General features: G+C 36.6%; 1 pseudogene; it reads right to left on the reverse strand.

The window, feature by feature from the left end:
- Positions 1–9968: 9968 nt before the first annotated feature.
- LOC135138660 (fatty acyl-CoA reductase 1-like) lies at positions 9969–15143 on the reverse strand (annotated as a pseudogene).
- Between the last annotated feature and the right edge of the window lie 8785 nt (positions 15144–23928).

Here is a 23928-nt window from a genome sequence, read left to right on the forward strand (position 1 = left end):
TCGTAAAAAAAACGTCGTTTATTTTGAGAAAAGTGTTCGTTAAAGTGAAATTAGTTACGCATTGCGAAAGTTTCGTATTAATTTTGATCTGCATTCTATTTACCTATATTCACTTTGTTGGTTTCGACCAAACCTCAAACTTTACCGTTATTCGAGGATTTAATTTGAAGTTATCAATATTTGAAAATTCTCAAGACAAAATTTACAGATTTGATTGACTGTGAAAATAATTCTGTGTCGTTTTGTGAAGTTCATTACAATGGCGAGAAGACGAAAAGCTGACATAGGTCCACGAAGTCAATCAAAAGTGCGACGAACCACCTCAGGTGCAAACCGCAATGATTTATTTCATGGGTAACTCGGATACGGAAGTTGATCAGCATTGTGCTCATAATCAACATAATCAAACATTGAAGCGAGACATTGGGTGGTATGAATAAAACTGAGTAGATACTCATATTCGAAGTACGAAGTACCTACTTTATTATTACTCTTATATACCTGAGCATCTACTCTATGTACTGAGTACCTACTTGGAAACATTGTATCTCCCCGGACACAAATTGAACATCTACGCGTTTTGTGAGCATTTAATCTAAAAATGAGAATCGGCGTGGCATAGCAAATGACTGAGCTGTCTGTAAAGCAGCTTAGAAAACGAGTAGGATCGTTGTAAGAGTGAATTTTGACTAAACATGACGACTTTCATGAACCTGGAACGTCGTCAAAAGGTGCATTCAGTTTGAAAAACACATTAGGAAAAAGAATATCGAAAACTTTTCAGGTAATTAACTTTTATTTATACATAAATTGTGCAGTGCGTTTTTTCTAACACTGGCCATAGAGATTCCCATCTCAAGGTGTCTACTCCATAGTAACTTATATTTTGGTGGCTCGATTTTTGCCTTGATGGTTGAACACTGTCACTGTTTTCCTTTTTTGTTGTATCGAGATGATACTTGAGTGTGGCGTCGTGCCGTTCTTCGAAGGACCGTAATGAATACTCGATTGTTTAAACACTTATATTTTAATACTTATATACATTGCAAGTGTGTATTAGAGGGCGTCGCGCCCGTACCGCCGTCGCGTTCGGTAGTTCTTGTCGTTCTTGAATGTTGTTGTCGAATGAATTCGGAAGAAACCGCCCTCCGTCCGGTGGGTGGTCTGGTGGGGTGCAGGACAGGACCGGGCTTGCCCGGCTGGTCTGAATCAGGCCCGTACAGAACATCCAGCCCCCCTTGAAACACCGTGTGATTCAACGTCTTCTTCCTCTGGTGGGAACGGGCAAATGCGGTTGACAGCTCTGGAAGCCTCACCGCTATTGGTTTTCACAATTACCGTACGCACGGTACCATCCTTCCCTGGGTAGACCTCCTTGATGACTCCCATTTTCCAACACAATGGGTGTAGGTTTTCCTCCTTGAGTAGGACCGGTAGGCCTGGTTTAGCCTGATTTGTGCACCGTTCCCTCCACTTCGATCTTTGCTGAAGAGTATTCAGGAATTCCTTACTCCAGCGTTTCCAGAAGTTCTGGGTGATTTGTTGTACACGCTGCCATCTTGATAATCGATTTTCCTTTGTCGTGGTTAGGTCGGCTTCTGCAGTTGTTGCTAATGTGTCCCCAATAAGGAAATGACCGGGAGTAAGGGGAGTAATGTCAACAGGGTCATGGGATAGTGGTGTCAAAGGTCTGGAATTGACGCAAGCCTCAATTTGTGTCAAAACCGTCAAAAGCTCCTCGTATGAAAGTAGTGCGTTACCTACAACTCTTTTCAAATAATATTTTACAGCCTTTCTAGGAATGGTTAACGAATTTAATAGATGTAATTGCTTTGAAAATTCGGGCCATTGTGTATATAGATCTTTAGGTAATGGATCGTCCCATTCAAGTTTATACGACCACATTTTTTGTATGATTGTTTTTGCGATTATAATAACAGGAGACAGTAATCCTAAAATATCATATATTCTGGCTATAGTAGAGAGCACCTGGCGTTTTGTAGCAGAATTAGTTGGTTGAGATTCAAGGGTGTATTTTAACAAATCATTTTCGTAATTCCACCATAACCCGAGCGTTTTGACTTCATTTTTAATATCTAGATTAATGTTTGAATCTTGAGACTCATTTCTCAATAAAGAATTGTTCACATTAGAGCACCACTTTTGTAACTCAAAGCCCCCAGCCTTTAGTGTTTGCGTTAGTTCTTGTTTTGCATGTGCAACTTCTGCAATTGTGTTGGCGCCAGATAACAAATCGTCCACATAAAAATCGCGTAAAATTATAGGACAAGCAGTGGGAGATTTGTCTTGCTCGTCTAAGGCTAATTTTTGTAAACACTTGGTGGCCAGATACGACGCGGATGCAGTACCGTAAGTTACAATCTTTAACTCATAGATTTCGACTGGTTTATTATTATCATCTCGCCACAAAATGCGTTGAAAAGGTGTATCTTTGGGGTCGACCCAGATTTGTCGATACATTTTAACAATGTCACAAGTAAAGGCAAATTGATGTGTACGAAATCGAGTAATAATTGAAAATAAACTTTGTTGGATAGTTGGTCCCACCATAAGAATGTTATTTAAGCTAATACCAGTACTCGTTTTGCTACTAGCGTTAAAAACTACTCGCACCCTCGTGGTTGAGCTTGATTCCTTTACGACAGCATGATGGGGTAAATAATATGAATATTGTTTATTGACATTAACATCAGACGAGTTTGTGATTAATTGCATATGGCCTAAATCAGTATATTCTTGCATGAACTTAATATAATCACTCTTTAGTTGAGGTTTGTTATTCAGCCGGTTTTCTAATGAATGGAACTGTTTTAGAGCAATGTTGTCAGAACGACCTAGATGAGAAACATCTGTTTTAAATGGTAATCTGACAACAAAGCGACCGGAAGGGTCTCTTCTAACCGTTTTGTAGAAATGCCTTTCAATGCTAATTCCTCAACTGACATAGTACTGATGTTCGTTACCTGCTCCTCCATTTCCCAAAATTTTGTCAATTGTTGATTTAAAGCCTCATCTTTTCCAAACTTTCTAGTACAACCCACAAAACCTTGAGTGCAGGTGTTCGCAATTTTACCTGCTACGACCCAACCGAAGGCCGTTTCCCGCAAATGAACTTGTTTATTAAATATATTAATCTCTTCGTTGCCTATTATTTGCCAAAAATGTTCGGCTCCAATGAGCAAATCAATATTGGTTGATTTATTAAAATTTGGATCAGCTAAGCTCAAATTAGATGGGATATTTAAATCGGAAATCGAATACGACTCGCTTGGATAGGAACCGGTAATTTTTGATAGTACTAGACAATGTAAATTTAACGAGAACGGATTACAACGAGAATGTATTGAAACATTCGTTGCGTTTTTCACAGTAGTTTGTATTTCCCCTACTCCTGTGATTGATTTTTTTCAATTTGCTTCCTAATTTTTGACATAACTCATGCGTTATTAGATTGGTTTGCGAACCACAATCTAACATTACCCGACACTCATGGTACGTACCCTTTGCGTCTGCTATATTTACAAGCGCTGTAATCAACAGGCCGTTACGTTGGTACGATTTGATAAAGACAATGCCGAATTATTATTGGATTGTCTGCTATCGTGTATTAACGAATGATGTTTCATGCGGCATTCTTTGCACCTACTTTTAGAAATACACTTTACGGCAATATGATTTGGCCGCAAACAATTTGCACACAAGTGGCCTTTATTTACGTGTTGAATTTTCAGATTTATCGGCAAATTATTAAACTCCTGGCACTTATAAATGATATGAGAATCGGCGTTACAATAATAACAATGAACAGCTTTATTCGTGACCGTTTGAATGATAGGTCGGTATTTATTTGAGTTATTATTATTTACATGTTTATTCGACTGCTGAAATTTATGAGTACTGACATCATTGTGAGACTTATTATTTATATACTGAAAGGATTCTAAAAATTCACACCGTTTTTCTAGGAAAGTTATTAGTTCCTTTAATGTAGGTAATTCGGAGGTAAGTGTGGCCTGCCATTCCCTTTTAGTGGTGTAATCCAATTTTTCACCAATGAATGGCACAATTAACCCATCCCATGCATCAACATTTAATTTTTGAACACTAAGGGCTTCTATATTACTACTAACATCTATTACTAATTTACGCAGAGCAACTGAATTAGTCTTAGTGACAGTAGGAGTGTTTAAAATATTTAAAACGTGCTCTTGAGCAATTAGTCCGGCATTATTGTACCGTCTTTTCAACAGATCGTACGCGGATTTATAATTTTCGGCAGAAATAGTTAATGCCTCGATGGTGGCCAGCGCCTCGCCCTTTAGTGATGATTTCAAGTAGTGAAATTTCTGACACTCATTTAAGTTGTTATTAGTATGTATCAAGGACTCAAATGTATCTTGAAATGATACCCGTTGCGAATAAGACTCAGAAAATATTGGTAAATTCAATGATGGAAGTTTTACCGCCGAATCGGATTGAGTACCACCATCATTTGCTTCAGAAGTTGAAGGCTGGGAAGTGTTTCCTTTAAGAGAAAGTTTATGTTTACTGAGATTAGCCTTAATATCGGCTAAAGCGTTATAATATTGTATTTCAACTGTTTCTCGATCGTTATCGTTCTCATCCAATACTTCAATTTGATCTTGATATTCTTCAAATTCTTTCATTGCGTTTTCCAAAGTTTGCAACCTAGCTTCCAGCTGATACACATTATCAGTTGGTTTAAATGTTTTAGCAAAGGACTCGATCCTTGTAATTTTGGATTTAACAGTGCCCCGTTTTTGTCTTAAACTTGCTAACTCAGGCATTGTGAGATAGTAAAATAATAGTAGATAGTAATTTAAATGAAATATTAAACTTATTAGGAGTTGTAGATAAATCACTCGACGTGCTGGCTCCAGACAAACTTGACACAAATCAACTTGCTGGATAAATGAAAAGAAAGGAAATTGGGACTTACTGCTTGGCGTTGTTATAGATGGACCACGTGGTGACGTCGCGTGCACTCGTGTTCGCTGAATATCCGGCTCTAACGGACCAAAATGTGGTGTCGTGCCGTTCTTCGAAGGACCGTAATGAATACTCGATTGTTTAAACACTTATATTTTAATACTTATATACATTGCAAGTGTGTATTAGAGGGCGTCGCGCCCGTACCGCCGTCGCGTTCGGTAGTTCTTATCGTTCTTGAATGTTGTTGTCGAATGAATTCGGAAGAAACCGCCCTCCGTCCGGTGGGTGGTGTGGTGGGGTGCTTACCCCAGGACAGGACCGGGCTTGCCTGGCTGGTCTGAATCAGGCCCGTACCGAACATTGAGCATCAACTGTTACCTACTGAAGTATTAGCATCATCTAGATAAACTAGAAATATTTTGATTTGATATTCGAGTAGATACTTCGTATTTCGAGTATGAGCATCTATTGAGTTCTATTCATATCAACCATTGTCAAAAAATTGATCGAACGTTGTTTCGACAGAACTTCCTTCGCACCAAAAGTATAATGAAACATATTCAGCATTTTCGAGTTGAGTCTTTTCTTCACACAATTTTGTGTATTCTTAACAATTTACCATGCCTACAATAACTTTAAAACGTCTGCAAGATCTCAAAGTATTCATTTCTGCAACTCTTGAGTTATTCACTAAAATAAATTGACTGATCCATATATTTCTTTGAGTCACTGTAAAAGCAAATCTAAAAAATATGAATGTAATGATAAATTACGAAAATATACTGATGATATTTTGCACATTTTAGATAGGATTTATGCGGCAAAATTTTGAGATGACGTCACCAAGTTTTTGGGCTCGATAAACAGATATATTTTGATTAAAAAGCTGCCATGCTATACATTAACTTCAAAACGTCTGCAATATTTCAAAATTGAGGTTTGCAATTCTTGATTCAATCAATAAAATAAATTGACTCAGTGATTAATTTTTTTGAGACACCTATAAGCAAAACTAAAAAATATGAATGGAATGATAAATCACAAGTATAGTCTCATCTTATTTTGGACATTTTAGGTAGGATTCATTTGGCAAAATTTTGGGCTGACGTCAGCAATTTTTTGAAGGGGATAAGTAAATATATTTTGAATAAAAATTTGTTATGCTTAAAAATATGTTTAAAACATCTGCAAGATTTCAAAGCATTCGATTTTACAGATTCAAAATTAAACTGTAGGTGAAACGAATTTCACGGGGTCAGCTGGTTTTATTATATATTTACAAGCTGCAATTGTTTTATGGATTGTCCTTACGAAGCAAAGAAATTGTAGGTATATATCTAAATAAATTTATATATTGCTAACTGATAATAAATAAACTTTTCAAATTTGTGACAAATTGTGCTTCCAGTAATGTCTCATTTAAATTACCAAATGGGTTGGCACATCTTGATCTGGTGTTATATCTATGAATAAAACCAACATATGACCTATGTATTATATTTAAAAATTACCATTTTGAAACATAATAAGTTCAAGGAAACAACAACAATAACATTTCCCAGTATGACCATTTATCTCAATTAATTAGAAGAACAACTTTCTCTATAAAAATAAATAATACTCCTGTCTTTAATCTGATAAAATAAGGTTAGTTAATGTTATGATCTATGTTAATACCCTTTTAATAATAATGTAAAAATGTCATTAATATATTTAGCCAGTACTTATACTCATAGTACTAATCTATACTTATATAATAAAGCTGAAGCTTTTGTTTATTTGAACACGTTAATCTCAGAAACTACTGGTTCAAATTCAAAAAATCTTTTTGTGTTGGATAGTCTATGTATCATATCTACATATAGGCTATATAACATCACGCTACGATCATTAGGAGCGAAGTAGCAATGAAAAATTCGGAAAAACGGGAAAATTGTTCCTCCTTTGAGAGCTTCCGTTGCTTACGCTGCTTAAACGGTTAAAGTTACGTAAAAATCATGTATGACGAAATTGTTCTCCTCTAAAAGTTCTAAAGAAAAGTCCGCGACAGCATATGCCTATCTTTTAAGGTCGAGTCAGTATAACCTTTTTTATGGTAATGAAATTTGTTCTAAAAAAATAATGCACTATGTGTAAAATTCTCGCCTCACAGTGTTTGTAACTGAACTTCTCCGAAATGGGTTGACCGATTTGTATGAAATCTTTTATGTATATTCGGTAGGTCTGAGAATAGGTTGTAAACTATTTTTTAAACCCCTAAGTGATAAGGGTGGCCCACCCTAAAAAATTTTGGTCTATTTTTTGGACAATTTTTTTTATTTTAATTTTTTTAAGAATTGGCATCAAAAAATACACATAACCCTAAATTTTCACCTTTCTACCACCAATCCCCATTTTTTAATCGTCTATATAATAAAAATCAATTGCTGTTCCTGTTAGTCTCGCTAAGACTCAAAAACGGCTTGATCGATTTGAATATTTTTTTATATTACGGGGATGGTTTCTAAATAAAAAAAATAAGGAAAACTTAAAAGAACAGTTAAAAAATAAAAAAAATCTAAAAATGTTTTATGGGAATCGCCACTTCGAATTAATTTCGATAGTTGGCGTTTCTGACGGACCTGTCGTCTAACTGACGTGTCATACAAAACTAATTCTTCTGTGCAATTGTGAAAAGTATATTGCATTTCAAATCGTTCGTTGTTTTTCGTAAAAAAAACGTCGTTTATTTTAAGAAAAGTCTTGGTTAAAGTGAATTTAATTACACACTGCGAAAGTTTCTTATTAATTTTGATCTGCCATTCTATTTACCTATATTCACTTTGTTGGTTTCGACAAAACCTCAAACTTTACCGTTATTCGAGGATTTAATTTGAAGTTTTCAATATTTTAAAATTCTCAAGACAAAATTTACAGATTTGATTGACTGTGAAAATAATTCTGTGTCGTTTTATGAAGTTCATTAAAATGCCGAGAAGGCGACAGCCTCACATAGGTCCGCGAAGTCAATCAAATGTGCGACGAACTACCTCAGGTGCAAACCGCAATGATTTATTTCATGGGTAATTCGGATATGGAAGTTGATCAGCGTTGTGCTCATAATCAACATGAATAAAATGAATAAAACTGAGTAGAAACTAATATTCGAAGTACGAAGTACCTACTTCATTATTACTCTTATATACCTGAGCATCTACTCTATGTACTGAGTACCTACTTGGAAACATTGTATCTTCCCGTACACAAATTGAACATCTACGCGTTTTGTGAGCATTTAATCTAAAAATGAGGATCGGCATGGCAAATAATTGAGCTGTCTGTAAAGCAGCTTAGGAAACGAGTAGGATCGTTGTAAGAGTGAATTTTAACTAAACATGGCGACTTTCATGAACGTGGAACGTCGTCAAAAGGTGCATTCATTTTGAAAAACACATTAGGAGCATGAGTATCGAAAACTTTTCAGGTAATTAACTTTTATTTATGCATAAATTGTGCAGTGCGTTTTTTATAACACTGGCCATAGAGATTCCCATCTCAAGGTGTCTACCCCATACTAACTTATATTTTGGTGACTCGATTTTTGCTTTGATGGTTGAACACTGTCACTGTTGTCCTTTTTTGTTGTATCGAGATGCTACTTGAGCATGAACTGTTACCTACTGAAGTATTAATATCATCTAGAAAAACTAGAAATATTTTGATTTGATATTCAAGTAGATATTTCGTATTTCGAGTATGAGCATCTACTGAGTTTTATTTATATCAACCATTGTCAAAAAATTGATCGAACGTTGTTTTAACAGAACTTCCTTCGCACCAAAAGTATAATGAAACATATTCAGCATTTTCGAGTTGAGTATTTTCTTCACACAATTTTGTGATGACCTAATCAACATTTACGATCAACACGTATACCACCTTGGATTGGTGCAGTGTAATACTAAAAATAACTGTATTGTATTCCCAAAATTATCTGCGAAAATCGAGTGAGCCATGGTGGGCAATAAATAAATATTCTTAACAATTTACCATGCTTACAATAACTTTAAAACGTCTACAAGATCTCAAAGTATTCATTTTTGCAACTCTTGAGTTATTCACTAAAATAAATTGACTGATCCATATATTTTTTTGAGTCACTGTAAAAGCAAATCTAAAAAATATGAATGCAATGATAAATTACGAAAATATACTGATGATATTTTCCACATTTTAGATAGAATCTATTCGGCAAAATCTTGAGATGACGTCTTCAAGTTTTTGGGCTTGATAAACAGATATATTTTGATTGAAAACCTACCATGTCAAACAGTAACTTCAAAACCTCTGCAATATTTCAAAATTCAGTTTTGCAATTCTTGATTCAATCAATAAAATAAATTGACTCAGTGATTAATTTTTTTGAGACACCCCCTATAAGCAAAACTAAAAAATATGAATGGAATGATAAATCACAAGTATAGTCTCATCCTATTTTGGACATTTTAGATAGGATTCATTTGGCAAAATTTTGGGCTGACGTCATCAATTTTTTGGAGGGGATAAGTAAATATATTTTAAATAAAAATTTATTATGCTTATCATATGTTTAAAACATCTGCAAGATTTCAAAGCATTCGATTTTGCAGATTCAAAATTAAATTGTAGGTGAAACGAAGTTCACGGGGTCAGCTAGTCTTACATAAAATGTCACGCATATAATTGCAACTTTTTACCAACGCATCCAGATTATTACCGGTAAAGATATTCCAATCCCTATGTCCTGTTAGTACTATCATCGATGGTAAACACGTTACAAAGTGATGAGCGCGTTAATATAAAACAAAAAACAATAATCTTTACAAATTAAAATAAAAGCAAAAAATCGGCATAAATACATATTTGTACATGACATAAAACAGTCCAGATGTGAATGCTATTTTACAGACTTTATCGAGTATCCGCATTCTGTAAAAAAGTCATATAATTTTGGTAGTATACTGGATTCATACCATCTACCTTTCCATGTGCTTTTTTACAGAAGGAATAGTGTCATCTGGTTCCTTTAAAATGTATATTCTTGCTGCATGTATACAATTCTTAAAGTACTGGTAGTAGTCGGCGTCCTCTCCATCCACTTTGTAAACTAATTTTTCTCTAGGATTCAGAGTTTTTATCGCTTCTAAAGTTTCGTCATTGTTAAGATCCCATTGTCTGTTGGCATAGTACTCGAACAAATCGTAACCTTTAGATATTCTTCTTTGCACCTTCATTAATCTGAAACAAATGCATTTTGCGAAATTCTTAATTGCCAATTTAACCCGTGATTTTTTGGTCAATTATTTTTTTGTAGATTTTTGTTCAGCTCCTAAATGAATATGTTTTGTGTACTTACACTGCGTCATATCCCAGTAAAATCAACAAACCATCCAAAACAACTGCTGGAATCCACTGAAACAGAAGAAACTCTAAATTGTGATGCCACCGCCACTTCTTCATGGATGCACCAGGGTACCATAACACTCCATTAAGAGGTATATCATTGCAAACAATTCTTCTACCTATCTCTACAATTTCTTGATTCCTCACTTTATTTTGGAATGAACTAGTAATATTAAAAATACGTTTTCTAAAATACAATAACTTAAAAGAGTGCTTCATGAAGTTATAGCGTACTTACTGTCTCTGTAGAAAAAAAAAGGTACAACAAAATAATAAATTTGCTACTATATCGACAGGTATATAATCAGCATAGGTTTCTTTTTGACAGTACATAGTACGCAGCACTCCTTTCCCTGCCGCTATAAGAAGACCTGTAGGGCCATTAATGTTATCAGTCCATCCAACTACAGGCTCCTTCCAAATAGGAATAACTAAATTTATAGATATTAAATATTTTGTCCTAAAAGTGATGGGTAGCTTACCAACTGAAGGTCTAATAATTATAACAGGGAGGTTATCCATTTCATTCGTAACTAGAGCTTCGGAAAGGGCTTTAGTGAAAGCGTAGGTATTAGGTATGTCCTTTAATATTCTACAACATATAAGCTATCTTAAGCTCTTTAATAACAACCAAACTCAAACATAAATTAGAAATTTACTAACTTATTTGTAATACATTCTAGCGTTTCTTGATCCAAACACTCACAAATTTTAATTATTGCATCAGGATCGGCTGGAGGAGGGTAAGATTTTTCTTACAAAATTTTTTCGTTCAAATGACAATAAGCTGTACTTAAATAAGCAAAAACCTGAAACCAGAATTACCCATTTTTTTAATTTACAGTTTTAGTACACCTACAAGTAATCTTTCGCATTCTTTAGCCAACTGCAACATTAATTTTGTGCCCCTAGTATTAAGATATACAATTTTTTGTAATGGTTCATCAAATCTGACGCTAGATGCACAATGATAAATCATATCCACTTCTTTAGTTATTTTTTCTCTGTCCTCGGACGACAAACTTAAATCTCTAGTTTCCAAATTTACAGGGATAGCTTCAACTTTTTGGAATATTTCTACTCCTTTTTGTTTCTTTAATAAACTGAATAGCTAAAATGGGGAATCAATATACACTTTTAATATGATTTCTACTTACAGGTCCAGAAAAAATATCTGCCATTCTCTCGTTGGGGTTTTTGCCTTTTTTTGGTCTAATCATGACAAGTATTTTCTTAACTTCGGTACATGTTCGAAGCAGTTTTTCTAAAAAAACTTTTCCCACGAAACCTGTAACTCCCGTTATTAATACAGTTTTTTGTGCAAATGTTTCAACTATTCTGTTTGGATGGTCTTCTATCGTTGTGTCCGCCATTTTATTCTATAAAATTAAAATTAATTGCATGATTAATCAGAAATTCTCTGAGAAAAGAAACTTAATTGTTTTACTGAGAGAATTGTCGGAAGAGATTCACCTTAAAGGAACAGCTGCACAATTTTCCATCTATGTGAAACAATTATTAACGATTGACGTTTGTGGATTTGGTCATTCGTACCGAAACGAAATTAAAAATATTAATATGTTAAAAATTAAATTAAACTTCAAAAATTGAAACCAAAAATAAAAAACATCTCTAAAACCTGAAATATTTTAACAAGTTTCAAGCAAAATTACAAAGAAAAGAAAGGGTCAACTAAAATAAAATTAACAGTACAATAATTCCAATGTTTTTTTGGATAATATTGTGGATACGCTGGATTTCAACTCGTTGGTTTGAGTTTAAAGCATTCTTTGATTTTTTAATATTAGCAGTTAGTTGACCATGAAATATGGTTATTAGAGTTTGAACTTTAAGTTGACTTATGGACATAAATAATAATTATATATGTACAACATTTGCATGGCCGTGTTGATTAAAACCTCTAGCAGGCCTTGAAATTTGTTCTTAAAATATAGAAAGACATTGGAAACATCAACACGTTCCTTGTTCAGTTTTACAGTCAAATAAAATGTCAAATATACACATCATTCTGTTAAAAATAAATTTCGTAGTTTATTAGAGAAGTTTTTTTCGTCGTTAAACAAATCGTCAAAAGACAAAATAGCGAGTATAAACTTCGCACCCCGAGATGGATCAAGGTGACGTACTTTAAATAACAAAGGTTATTTCGACAAAACTTCCCTCGCCCTTATAATCCGACAAATCCAGCTTTTTAAAAAAATTATAAAATTAGATTTTACAACTTTTGTTTTGTGATAACCTCTGTAAAGTAAGAACTAGCGACATAAATAACACCCCTGCAGCTCTTGCGTCGTACGGACCATGTAAAATATGTTCAAAGCACATAATTAACGAGGTAAAATGTCCTTCAGCATTAGGTACTAGCAATCTCAAGCGCAAGTGTTTATTTATATTTATACATCGAAAGAATGTTACGTAGAAATTAGTTTGATTTCAAGAGCTTATCTTCTCAAACAGAAGACTAAAATTATTAATTAAACCACAATCTAACAAAATGTTCTGAATATTATAATTTCTATTTTATCTTTATCATGGTTATATGAAGACGTGAGTATTCTCAAACTATCGAGAAAATTGAGTGACTCGTTCGTAATTTGACCAATAAAATATTACCAATGCAAGAAAAAAGGAAACCGCCAAGTTCTGCATCGAACCCACGACCACAAGACGCGGTTCCTCTGTTGCTAATCCAACGTTATTATACCTTGCAAACGTTATCTCGAAACGGGAGACTACTTTTTTCTGACCACATCTATCAACCCCTTTATACCGATCTCGCACTTATTTACGAGTAAATACTGCCGAGGCCAGAAAATCTTAGAACGACAATGTCATTCCACTGTCACAAAGTGTAAAACACCTTGTTATTTTTTTATCTTTTTCATTTTTGACATTGCGGATATGCTGATACTGAAAATGAAATGAAATCTTTTAAACTTTAGACGTAAAGTGACAATAAAGCATAGATCACATAAAAATTTTCAAAATGCTAGAAAAATGACGTCCAAGATTTTCTGGAATCGGCTATATATGTAAATCATAGCGCTAGTTATTACCTGATTGTTGAACTAGTTAGTATGAATCACAAAAGTTACACCTGTCAGATCGCCAGTAAATAAAAAAAATTGTGGGGTGGATGTCTACCAACCTCACTCACTGATGGTCTATTATGTCTCCGTGGTATTATAGGCAGCAATAAAACTTGTTTATATTGCTCATTCCACAGAAAATAAATTAGATATGAGTAAATAGTGAAGGTTGTGCTAGTATTTTTTTCTTTTTAAATACAGGTGTAGATAATTGTGTACCTAAACCTGATGTATTCAATGCCAGCAATATAATTTCACATAACAAGGGTAATATGAACAAATTTTTCCTTCACTCAATTCCATCAACTATGTTTTTAATAAATGTAGCGAACATTAGCGGGTCCAAATCGGAACCCTGATGAACTCCAGTTTATCGAATAAACAAGGGATTCAAATTTCTTCAACAGTAGGCCATGATCAATTGTGTCAAATGCCTTAGAAAAATCGACATAAATGACATCAACCTGACAGTCGTTATCTGACTTATCACAAAAAATTGCGTTATTTGTTTCGGTAGAACATCTTTCTATCTTCCAGTATCTTTGCAAAATTGCAGAGCATTTTTGTTGTTTCAGATCTATAATTCACGATGTTAGTTTTATCCGACCGGAGAAATCCTAGATATTGTCCATTGTGTAGCAAATACACTAGTCTTGAGTATTACATTGAAAAGAACAGATAATGGTTTATGGAAATATAACAAAGTGTATGGAAATAGAAGTGGAAAAGAGAACATAACAAAAAGAAATTATTTATCTACGACTGTTTAGTAACTGTTCTATTCTTTACACAAATTTTTGTAGTTAAGTGTGTCCGTTATTACTCGTTTGATTGTAGCTGTTAAAGAAAATTTTATTATAACTAACCATTCTTGAAAGACTACCTGCGAAGGGTTGGCAGTTATATGAGAATTGATTCAGTTAAAGAGAGGAGGTTAAATTTGACCGATTGATGATACATTAATTGATTGCAATAACTATGGGAGGGAACCAAAAGGTTCTCCTTACGAACTGAAATTAAGAAATTTAAATAAACTTCCCATCATAAGGGTGAGACAAAATAAATTTTGTATAACTTAAAACCGTGCTTAAAACGATCCGGTGATGATTAACAAAAGTTCAAACGTCACTTGAAATGTTGGGTTATGTTTGAGCTGCTTTGAACTGAGCCATATTGTTCTTTTTATTTATACAACTGAGACGAATGAATGGCGGCTTCCTGATTTGGAATGGCATAGGCATCTGGCCACTTGCTGAAGTAGTCGCTGGCCACCAGGATAGACTTGTTGCCGTCGTTTGTTACAGGGAACGGACCGGCCACATCGAGGGCGATTCTTTCGAAAGGTGCCCCAACATTATATTTCTTCATTTTTCCCCTTGCCCTGGTATGAGGACCCTGGCTGGCCGCACACGTCGTACACTTGCGACACCAACTTTCGACGTCGTCACGATAGTCTACCCAATAAAACCTCTCCCGGATTTTCGACAAGGTTTTGTTCACTCCGAAGTGGGCTCCAGATGTTCCGGTATGAATTTCCTCTAAGACCTTGGAAACCTTTACCTTGGGGAGTACCAGCATCGTGTTAGAGGTACGCCCATCAGGACTCTCCCACTTTCGCTTCAAGAGTCCACTTTCCATGACCAAGGAATCTCATTGGGCCCACAACGCCTTCAAACTGGGGGATTGGTCGGACAATTTCGCCCAGCCGGGTCATTCGACTCCTTCCTCCTTCCACTTTAGTATTGGCCCGATTAGGTCGTCTGCTTCTTGTTCACGCTTTAACCGCGCCGTTGTCCATCCTTCATCTTGCTCAAAAATCGTCCGACGAACGGGCTGGTTCCCTTTTTCGGCGTCGCTCCTGTCGCAGTGCTTGCACTCTCCGCACGGACGTCTTGACAAAGCGTCAGAGTTGTTGCGAAGTCGACCCGCTCGGTGTTTGATCCTCAAGTGGTACTGCTGTAGTCTTTCCAGCCAACGCGCTACTTGGCCCTCGGGATTCTTTATTCGCAGTAGCCCAAGAGGGCAGCGTGGTCGGTCCTTATCAGAAACTCCTGTCCGTATAGATACTTGTTGAAGTGGTTGACGGCTTTGACAATGGCTAGCAGTTCCTTCCTTGTGGCACAGTAATTTCTCTATGGTTTGGAATGTAATTTGTTAAAATATTCGATAGCCCTTTCCTCCCCATCTTGTATCTGCGACAATACGGCCCCAACTCCCGAGTTGCTCGCATCGGTATCGAGAACGAACATTCCTTTGTCCCTGGGGTAAGCCAAAATGGGGCTGGTGCACAAAGCCGTCTTCAATCTCTTAAAGGCCATCCCACATGTACTGCTCCACTTGAAAGTCAGTTGGTGTAACGGTGCTGCGATGTCAGCATACCCTTCTACAAATCGTCAGTAATATGTGCAGAGTCCCAAGAAGCTTCGTAGTTCATGCTTGTCTCTTGGTATGGGCCAATCCCGGAAAGGGATAGAAACCAACTTTTGTTGAGTTGGTTTCTATCCCTCTCTCCGACCTGATATGCCCCAAGAACTAGACTCTTTTCTGGGAGAACGAGCATTTCTTGTGATTTAGTTTCAAACGAGCGTTTTCCATTCGTTCTAGCACCTTCTCGAGATTCTTCAGATGGTCGTCAAACATTTTGCCCATAATCATGACGTCGTCGAGGTATACCAGACAGGTCTTCCATGTCAATCCTTTCAGCACCATCTACATCAGCCCCTCGAATGTTGCTGGCGCATTACATAATCCGAAGGGCATAACGGTGAAGTGATAGAGGCCACTCCGGTGGAGAACGCAGTCTTTTCTTTGTCGTCCGGGTGCAAGCCTACTTGCCAGTAGCCACTCTTCAAGTCCAAGGTCGAAAACCACGCCGAGCCGGATAAGATCGTCAAGGTATCGTCTATTCGAGGAAGGGGGTAACTATCTTCCTTCGTGACGTCGTTCAATTTCCTATAATCGACGCAAAATCGGGTAGTCCCGTCCTTCTTGGTGACCAAGACTACTGGAGATGACCACGCGATGTTGGATTCTTCAATTACCCCATTTCTCAACATGTTGTCCACGAGTCTTGTAGCTTCTTCTTGTTTGGCTGGGGGTAGTCTTCGCGGAGCCTGACGGATCGGTTGCGTGTCACCAGTGTTTATTCGGTGTTCTACGATGTTGGTCTTCCCGAATGGTTCCTCCTCTGAGGCGAAGACATTACGGTGCCTACGAATGAGTCCTTTAGCCAGTTTTCTCTCACGAGCAGACAGCTGGTCCCACTTGACCTCCAAGCCCTTGGTATCCCATTCCTTAGACTCATTCTCAATGTCTTCTTCCTCGCAATTCAACACCCGGGCGACTGGCTCACATATTCCGATAATCTCCCCTTTTCTAATATTGACTACATTGGGAAACACGTTTGTCACACGTAAGGGTATGTCACGATCGGTTTTGTCGTCCCAGCACAAATTCTTCGGCTCCGAAACGCAGAATTTTCTGTTCTGCATCATTAAAGCATACCGGCTGATTAGGTCCATACCCAGAATGAAATCGTCTGCGATTTCCGCCACCAGAACTTCATGCCTTATTCGGAGTCGACCGAACTCTACATTCAGCACCTCTGCACCCAGAACTCGTGTTGTTTCTCCCGTGACCGTCTTCACATTCGTGGTAGTACATACTGATTTAATCTGGCAATTTTGTAACCTGGATCTGCGTGCAAGAGACACTTCGGCTCCTGTGTCGATGATGATCTTCGATTCCTGGCCATTGATTTTTCCGCTGATTGTCGGGCTGTTGACGCTTCCCGCGATACTTCTAACCATTATAGTCGTTGGGGCAGCCAGTACGCGCCCCGAGGTACCGACTGCCTTTAGTTTTTCTGCTTCTGATGTAGAGGAGGTCGCGGCTGCGATCTCCTCATCGGCGCTGGCGATCTAACACGGCAATCCCTCCTAAGATGCCCTTGATGCCCACACCTGTAACATTCTAGGCGCCTTCCATGTTGTCTAGAACTGTCCGTCTTGATTTCGGCAATTATTTCGCGGGCGAGTTTCTCAAAGTTCTCGCTCATTTTGTCGAGACTCTCTTGAATAGGGTTTACTTCGGCCTTAACCCCGATACCTCGTATCTTAACGTTGGAACGAGGTGAGCTCGAATCAGCGGCTCGGATGGTTTTTTGAACCCGGAGATCTGTAGGACTCTTCTTACCTCACTATCTCTTACACCGTTCACGAAGGTTTCTGCTGCCAGTCTGTCTTGGAAGTCTTGCGGAGCTTCAGGATAGGCGAGGTGTACCAAACGTTTAACATCTGCCGCAAACTTCTGAAGAGATTCACTACTCTTCTGAATCCTAGATTTAAGCTGACCTCCGAAAATGATGTTCATGTCCAAATCTGAATTCGAGGGCGGTCGCCAAGGCGGTATAGTCCCTTTGGTTCTCATCTGATAATGTCTGTAGAATCTCCAGAGCCGCACCTCGTAGTGCTACTACCAAAGCGGTCGCTTTCTGTTGGTCATTTCAGCTATTCGACAAGGCCGCAGGTTCAAATTGCTTCTTATAAGTAGTCCCCGACGTCTGCCCATCAGAAATAGGGGGTTGAACTCTCACCTATGTGAATTCTGCAGGTGTCGTAATTGTAGGTCGTGGTGTTTGCAGCCTTTTTTTGAGCTCCTTGATCTTGTTTTCCATTTCATTTCTCACCTCGTCCATTTCATTTCGCACGACTTGGAGGATTTCGCTTCGGCTGTTCAAAAATGTAGTTTGCATGGCTTTTAAATTTTCTTCCACTATTCTTCGATCTTCTTATCTATTATCTTCCATTATTCTTTGATTTTCTTCCATTATTCTTCGATCTTCTTTTCTATTTTCTTCCATTATTCTTTGAATTTCTTCCATTATTCTTCAATTTTCTTTACTATTTTCTTCCATTATTCTTCGATCTTCTTTTCTACTTTCTTCGATTATTCTTTGATTTTCGCTCAACATTTTCATCATTTTTGTCAGTTGTTCCTCCATGTTGGCTGTTTGCGCTCTTGTGATAGTCGGCATAAAATTTTCTTCTAGAAGCTTCTAGGGTCTTCTCGAAGCCAATGTCAGGTGATGACAGTCTAATTCGGTTATTCCACTCCTACCGCGGGAGAGAATTTTCTCGAAAGTTCACTTTGTTCCGGTCTCCCCTAGTAGCACCAACACAAATTCGAATCCCGAATTATTTCACAATTTATCCCACTCCTGACACCAGTGTTACGTTTGACGGGTGAATAATTGATCGGGCATAGGTAAAACTCAAAGATTTATTTCTTTAACACGAATTACACTACTAACTATTGCAACGAATATGTACAGAAATTATTCCGGCGAATTTCACTGGACGCTCTTGACTGTCTCCACTGGCTGAATCATCCATTCCCGACGGTCGCCTCTATTTAAACCCATTGTTCTCCGATCGAGATCTTTCACGAACATCCATCGCGACTGCGCTTCGAGACTTCCCTGGACGCCGGTTCGAGATTTCCAGTAACCGGTTCCAGCCGTGCGTACGTCCAGAAAGCTCTCGACGGCCATAGGCGACGTACTGGGGCGGCGTAAGGGTGTATTTCGCAACAATAGATAACATTTTTTAATAAACTACTCTTACAATAATTCTTTATATATTTTTTAAATTAGTAATATGTTTAATGCTATAATATATAGTTTTAACACTTGTCCTTAGATGAAACATTTTATTATCCCATTTGCTTCTTTGCAGTTAACATTTTCGATAATCTTGCCATAGGTAATAAAACAGAACCTGTAAAAATAACAGAAAAAATATAAGATAGTGCCAAAATTTTAACACTTTCACATAGCTACAAATGAAACGATTAATCAAAATTATTAAATTTGCTAATATACTGACAGCTAAAAATTCTGAGAAGTAGTGAGGCGTTCGTCTTAAACTAGCATCTATTTCTAGAATACTGAAATGGATCAAGTATGCACCAAAAGAGAGTTGTCCCAGCGTATGCATTGGAATCCATTCAAAACACTTCTTTACAGTAGGCCTACAGAACATAATGAAATTTAACATTAAAAAATAATAGTAACAAAGTGAACCTCCAAGATTTTGAAACAATCCAAAAATGAACAGTGCGATCCCAAAATCAAAGAGAATTTTATTTATACTTCCATAGGCTGCATTAAACCATCGATTAATGTACAAAGCAGTAGTCATAAAATACACAGATAGACAAATAATCCCAATGGATAGAAGTGTGGTCAAGATCCGCCACAAATTTATGTAAACCTAAAGCAATAATAGAGTCAATAAAAAACGCCTTCGCGAGTAACCTTAGAATATTTTTGTTTTTCATATCGGATATAGAGACAACCAAAACATAATCCAAACACAAACGGTGCTAAATTGGAGTAAGTACTAGTCCATGTAGCTTGCCACTCTTCCAAAAATACTATTTTTAAATAATACGCTAGCCTGTAGTGTTCATCTGAATCATGATTGATCTAATTTGAATTAAACTTACTCTGGAGTCACCATCACAGCAAACTTAAAATTGTACCAAGCTAAATAGACAAACATAAAAATTATTTGAAATGCAATCACAAATCCTGAAGTTAGCAGTAGATATTTGGGTTGCTTTTGAGTCAACCATAGAAGAAAGAGTCCCAACACGGTTAACTGGAAGTCTGCCGACAAGTACCAAGTGTGCATGAGGCACTAGAAATCGTTTGGTTTGTAATTTTACAAACTTAAATCGCAATTTTGAGTTAAATTACCACTCCATCGCTCATTGCAAAGTTGTTGATGTATAATAAATTTGTCCACCATTTTTTTCTACACACATTGTATTCTGCTCCTAAAATTAATTCTGCGAAGGGACCACGAAACAAATGATTTAACCAAGAAGTATGCAAGGTAACGATGGTTAGTCCAGACGTAAATCTGTAAATATAAATATGTCAAGCTTAGTGCTTTCCATTTTACATACAAGCATTTACCTAATATATCTGTTTATTATAGATTGTACAATATATCGGAATCTAATTTGACCTTTATTTTTGAGTGTTTTAAAAAACTGAACGGATGGTAGCCAAGACGAGATCACAAAGAATGTTGAAACTATCATTCTACCTTGAGAAAAAAATAAATAGTATGCATTTTCGGCTTTCTAAAAAAGGCGAATAATTAAATCGGATGATATCATTTTGTGATTAACTTTTTCCACTTCATAAGGATTTAAAACTGGAGTCATCGCACTAAATCCCATTACGTGACTAGATATAATACAAACTGAGGTAATAAATCGAATTGCTTCTAAGAAGAGCATGTAATCTTGATTTTTGTGTTTGGTGGTAAAAACGTACTTTATGTTATCAAAGACTGAAAATATTGATAACAATTCTTGCTCTGAAAACATGGTAGTTACTAAAAACAAAAAAATCATATGGTCACTGTTCTACTTGACGTGCCGACCTCCGTTTTGAAACATTTTGATTTGTTTTTAATTAACTGAAGCCAAATGGATACTGACAATACAAAAAGAATATACAGTCCTGCAAGTACACTACAAGGAAAGAAATCAGTTTGAAGTTTATTGAACTAACTCACCTTATAACAACATCAGTCGATGTTAATTTATAATTGGAGCTTTGCGTTTCGCAACGAATGTAATTTATTTTTCCTACAAGTACCAAATTTCTATATTTTGTTTTGTAGTGGTTACTCAGACAGTTAGATATTGTTCCATTATATTGTGAGCACACTGTAGAAGCACAAACTCCGTGTCGCAAAATGTCGTGACGATAATGCGTACTGTTTGAACTTACTTTCTAAAAGTCAAAATGAAACCGAATGTTTTAAATTCTGCTACTTAAAAAACGTACCTGAATGGTATTCCAGGACCTGTTTATACTTTCTGAAACATTTCCAGTATTTTCCGGCAATAGTTGTATTGTAAGTGAACAATACTCGGGATTGATTGAACTGGTATAGTACAAACATTTGTCATAATCATCAAAGTGGAAAAGATCAGGTATAAGATCGTAATCTAAAAAATTCAGAATGTTTGAGAGAAGGGTGCAGAAAAAAATTGCGACTGAGGTCATTCCGGTTTTGTACAACAATGTCACTACGTCAGATAATTAAATAAGCAACGAAATACTATACCTTCATTTATCAAGAGTTAACTTGTCAGACGATCAACTTTACAGTGTTATTACGTATTCGCTTTAGATTTCGGGAAAGTGTCTTAGAACAGAAAGCACAAAAATTGAATTTGCAAAGATTTTGAAATAAAAAAAAAATGGGAAGATTTGGGTTACTAACAGATTTCACCCTTAACAACTAAAATTCAGACACTAGTGTACATGACTATAATATTTTCAGTCCCACTTTTTATTGTAAGCCCCGCGTAAAAATCTCAGAAGAAACTCTTCTATAGTTTCATTTGTAGCTTATCTATAGCTGCGAATACAAAGGGAGAAAGTTGTAAAATAAAAAACGTAGTAATAAATTCTACACTCATATTTCTGTTTTTGAAAGTATAGTCACCTGTTGCTACAGTTAAACACAGAAAATTTTATTGTATGTGTTTTGCGTAGAAGTTAGAAGGTTATTCTAAGTTAAGCACTTGGTAGGTACAGTCGAGGCCATTAATAATAACCGCCTCCCGTTCCTAGCAATGGAATGCCGAAAGTACCCGAGCGATTTTTGAAAAGCAAGTTGGTTTATAGTAAACCAGAAGCTATAAGGTTATATGGCCATCATAAAATCATCCCATTGTGTTGAAGTTAAGTTGTTTACAATAGAAAAGGTTTTAGGGTCATAAATAACGTGTCCACTGCAGCTCGACCAGCTGTTGTGGTTTCGTTCAGGTGCGACTTTCACTAAATATGTAAATCCACCACTCCACTATTTCTTTACTACCTGCAGCCGCTGGGGGTTCCCAAATAACCACTTGCTTTGAAGGCCGGCCCTGTTAAATGTGAGCAAGAAATGTTTAGAAGACGATTTATTGCCAACCGGTAAGCTTAGTGGGAACCACACAAAGGGGGTATTTATTTGCAGTCAACTACTTTTATGATGCTCATATAACCTTATACCTTTTGGACTAGTATACAACTGCAAACACAGACCAGCATTTATCCAAAATTAAGCTTTCTCTAAGGGCTCGGGTAATTTCGGCAGTCCCTAGCTAACACCATGGCCACGCGAGGCGGTCATTATTAAAGGCTTCGACTGTACATCGATGATGGTGCAATTGAACAATTAAAATTAATTTATTTTTATTACTCGTTTTTTTTCTGGAAGATTCTATAGTAATATGTATATATGATATATAGTAAACTGCGCATCAATAGTCCGTTGAAAAACTTGTTTATTATTATAATTTGTTTAACACTTTTCGAAAAAAATAAGTAGGATGTAAAAAATTCAGTTAATAATTTTTAAGATTTACAGAAGCTTAACAAATCTGTCAAAATATTGATTTTCCTAAGTTTATTTTGGTAACAAAAAAAATCATATTTACATTATTTTGTATTGAATTGTAGAAAAATGATTTATTACACGAAAATTATCTGGAGTCTGGGTTGACAAGTCGAAATTCCTAACAAGATTTATTAAAGTGTCTGAGTCAGTAATTTGTAGGGTGAAGATCGTTTTGTAAACATAGGAACTAAGATAAAGTCCTTAACATACTCGTAGTGACCTGCAAACTTTGTAAACCATGGGATGGAAATAAATAATTTTGCAAAGATACCTAGTTTTCATAAATTTAATTTCGTTTGAACGTCATGACGGAGAATAAACCAAATTGCTCCGCCACTGGTTGGCGATACTTTCGAACCTAGGGGCGTGGTTAACTCTAGTGCATAGTTGTGAACGGTGTTTAGATCCACCGTACTATCGACGTCTATTTAACGATGTCGGTAAATGAACCTAGAGTGAGGTTATTCCTAACAGGACACTCCATCACTAAGTATAGTGAACCAAAAGCTATAAGGTTATATGGCCATCATAAAATTATCCCATTGTGTGGAAGTTAAGTTGTTTACAATAGAAAAGGTTTTAGGGTCGTAAATAACGAGTCCACTACAGCTCGACCGGCTCTTGCGGTTTCGTTCAGGGGAGGCTTTCACTAAATATGAAAATCCACCACTCTACTATTTCTTTGCTACCTGCAGCCGCTGAGGGTTCCGAAATAACCACTCGCTTTGAAAGCCGGCCCTGTTAAATATGAGCAAGAAATGTTTAGAAGATGATTTATTGCCAACCGGTAAGCTTAGTGCGAACCACACAAAGGGGGTATTTATTTGCGGTCAACTAATTTTATGATGGCCATATAACCTTATACCTCTTGGTTCACTATAGTAGCAAATATGTGGCAAGGCGCCTGTGAATCTTTCCAAGACATACATGAACTTTGTAAAGTGGCACTT

Source organism: Zophobas morio, unplaced genomic scaffold, assembly GCF_036711695.1.
Source record: "Zophobas morio isolate AGI-343-1 ecotype UQ-CSIRO unplaced genomic scaffold, CSIRO_AGI_Zmor_V1 ptg000030l, whole genome shotgun sequence".
Taxonomy (NCBI): Eukaryota; Metazoa; Arthropoda; class Insecta; order Coleoptera; family Tenebrionidae; genus Zophobas; species Zophobas morio.